Here is a 3,679-nt window from a genome sequence, read left to right on the forward strand (position 1 = left end):
ATCGTTATATCTGCATAGTCTTATTGACTCATACAATAATACAATTATCTTAGAAGTCTACGGAGATTTAAAAATCTCATATGATTAAAAGATATAATCGATGAATATGATTACAATTTAAATTCATAAATTTGATTGATTAATTTTCTAAATTGTGTTATATGATTATTTGCAAAAATCATTTATTTATTATAAAAAGTAAGAATCACTATATCTGCGAGAACTTATTATCCCACACAATAATGTGATTAATTTAAGTCTCTACAAAGATTCTTGAAATCTCACATGAGACTTAAATAAATTATTAATTTAGATTATAAAAAGAGGGTTATTTTTAATGGTGGGCCTTTAGAACCTATATTAACATATAAGTTTTTACTCTCATATCTACAAAACCTTATTGATTTACACAACACAAGATTATCCCGAATATCTGCAGAGATTCAAAATCTCACACGGTAAAAGAATTAAATAATATTCACTTTGAATATATTTTATGTGTAATTATATAACACGTTTTTTAATATAGAAATCTTAATCGTTATACCTGCGAAGCCTTATTGACTCACATGGTAGTACGATTACCTTAAAGGTCTACGGAGTTTCAAAAATCTTGCATGACCAAAAGATATGATTGGTAAATATAATTATAGTTTAAATTCATTAATTTAATTAAAATTCTTATAAAATTTTTTATTTTATTTACAAAATTTATTTATTTATTTACCATATAAATTGTGAATCACGATATCTGTAAGGATTTATTATCCTATACGATAAGGTGATTAATTTAAGTCTCTATGAAGATTCATAAAATCTCACATGAGACTTAAATATTTATTATAAGATTGATTCTCGTACTTGCGAAATCTTATTGATTTACATGGTACAAGTCATTTTAAATGCCTGTGAAAATTCTTAAAATCTCATATGGCAAGTAAATAATTAGAAAGAAACTTCTCTTATTCATTTCATTTTTTTTATATAAGAATCAAATTCTCTCCTCTTAACCTTTTATAAAATAGGCTCATCATAATAATTGAAATCGTACATGTAAGCATGATGGAAAGTGTCATACGGTATGAGTGTAACAATATTATTGACAAGTAAAGGACCTTAGGACTGATGGAGATGAACAAAGAAAAAGATCATGCTCATATATATATGCCCTTTCATGTTAAAAAATATATTTAAAGACCCTGCCTAATAATTGTACTAATTCTTTCATTATGAGATCATGTCCAAAGTCAAATTAAGCTTAGTTATGATAGCAAGCAAAAATTATTATTTGCAATTTCTTTACCCCTTTTTTTCACACTCTTCTTTTTTTTAAAAAAAAGACAATCACATTAATTTTTATTTGAAAACTAAAAAATTTGGGAAAAATATTTAAACATGAAATTTGTTTGGGAATAATAAACCGAAATCAAACTGAGCATTTCAAATTCATAAGCAAGCAAACTAGTAAACCTGTGTGTAACACGTCTCAGATCCATCTCACCACTTCTATCTAGCAAACTCCTCCCTTTTTGATCTAGTTTCCTCTTTCTCTCTATCTCTGTTTTTAGTTTTCACATTCCTTCCGTGTACATTCTCTCAGTTTCCCCTTTCATTCAGTCTCTGTTTTTTAGTTTTCACGTCTAGCTTTCTTCTTCTCTCTTCCGTCCATCCTCATACTCTTGTTTTCTATTCTCTTTCTCAGTCACTGTTCCTCGTGCTCTTCTCCTCGGTCTCCTGCTCTGGTTTTCTGCTTTGTTTTTGCGTTCTTGTTTCTCCTTCTTGGTCTCTCTCTTCTCGATGTCTGTTTTTTTGTGTTTCTCAGTCTTTTTCTTAGAAAATTCTCATGCCTCTGTCTCTCTCCGCCTCCCTTCTATCTCTGTTTGAATGCTCTTTTATACTCTCAATCTCTCCCCCTCGGCTTCCTCTTTCTCTCCTTTTCTACTGATTTTTTTTCTGCTCTATTTTTCTGGCACTTTTCTTATGTATGCGTGGTTGTATTTTACTTTTCTGCTACTGTGTTTTTGTGTGTGCTTGCTACTTTGTCTCTTTTTGTGTTTTGTGTGTACTTTTTTTGTTTTCTTCTTATGTGCTGTAACGTGCATATTTGGTTTTGCGTCTCTGACTCTATTTTTTCCTTCTGCTGGTAGAAAAGTGTATGTATATGTGTTCTGGTTGCTTGTTGTGTTTTTTTTTCTCTGTGAAGCTTTTTCTGCAATCTGTGTTTTCGTGTTTCTACTTCTTCTACATTTCTGCTCGTGTGTACCTTTCCTCCTTTCTTTCTGTGCATTTTTTGCGTACATCGTCTCTTCTTTTTTTATGTATATATGTGTTTCTTCTGCCTTCTGTGCTTCTGCATGTGTACTGCTGCATGTTTCTATTTCGTCTGTGTGTGTCTGGCTTTGTTTCTTTTATTCTATATTTACTTTATGTGTTTCTGTGTATTTTCTTCTGCATGCTTCTGCTCATGTGTACGTTCTGGTTTTCTTTACGTGAGTTTCATGTGTATTGGTGCTGTGTTCTCAGGCTCTATCTTTTCTTGCTGCACATGTTCCTTTACTGGTGTTTCTTGTTTTTGTTTCTGTTGTTTTCTTCTTCTGTGTAGGTGCTGCAACTACTTCTTGCTTTTCCCTTCTCCTTTATTATTGTTTTTAGAAAATTTAGAAAATATCCGGACAAAATACAGTGTTCACAGTAAACAATTAACCCAATTCTTCAAATTCTTCTAAATTATCACTCATAGCAGTATAGTCATAGTTTTGTTGACTACCTCAGTTTGACTATCAGTTTGTGAATGTGTAGTAGTAGAAAAAAGTAACTTAGTCTCTAATTTATGCCATAAGGTATGCCAAAAGTGATTAAGAAACTTCACATCTCTATCACTCACAATAGTTTTAGGTAAACTATGCAAGCAAACAATCTCTTTAAAGAATAAGTCAGTAATGTTAACAGTATCATTAGTCGTAGCATAAGCAATAAAGTGTGTCATCTTAGAAAATCTGTCAACAACAATAAATATGGAATCTTTGCTTGTAGAAGATTTAGACAATCCAATTACATAATCCATAGAGATACCTTCCCAAGGGTAAGAGGGGACAAGTAAAGGAGAGTAAAGTCCATGAGATTAGACCTTAGATTTTTCCTGTCTACATTTAATGCATTTATCACAAATAGATATGATATCATTCCGCACGTGAGGCCAAAAGAAATGATCAAACAAAATAGCTAAAGTTTTCTCTACACCAAAGTGTCCTATCAAACCACCACCAGATACTTCCTTAGTAAGCAACTCACGCATAGAACAAATAGGAATGCATAATTTTTTTTCCTTAAAAAGAAATCCATCAAATCTAAAGAAATTACCAGATCCATGATTTTCACATGATTTTTAAATATTTTCAAAATCAGAATCAGTTTTATAAAGATCTTTTAGAATCTCAAAGCCAAGTAATTAAGCATGCAAATAGGAAAGTAATGTATACCTTCGAGATAAGGCATCAGCAATGATATTTTCTTTACCTTGCTCATGCTTAATCACATAAGAAATGGTCTTAATAAATTCCATCCAACGAGCATGTCTCTCGTTCAACTTACCTTAAGAATTGAGAAACATTAAACTTTCATGATTAGAATGAATGATGAATTCCTTGAGCCACAAATAATATTGCCACGTTTCTAAGGC

Source organism: Prosopis cineraria, unplaced genomic scaffold (assembly GCF_029017545.1).
Source record: "Prosopis cineraria cultivar Desert tree isolate PC_DT_omini unplaced genomic scaffold, ASM2901754v1 PC12, whole genome shotgun sequence".
NCBI classification, from domain to species: Eukaryota; Viridiplantae; Streptophyta; class Magnoliopsida; order Fabales; family Fabaceae; genus Prosopis; species Prosopis cineraria.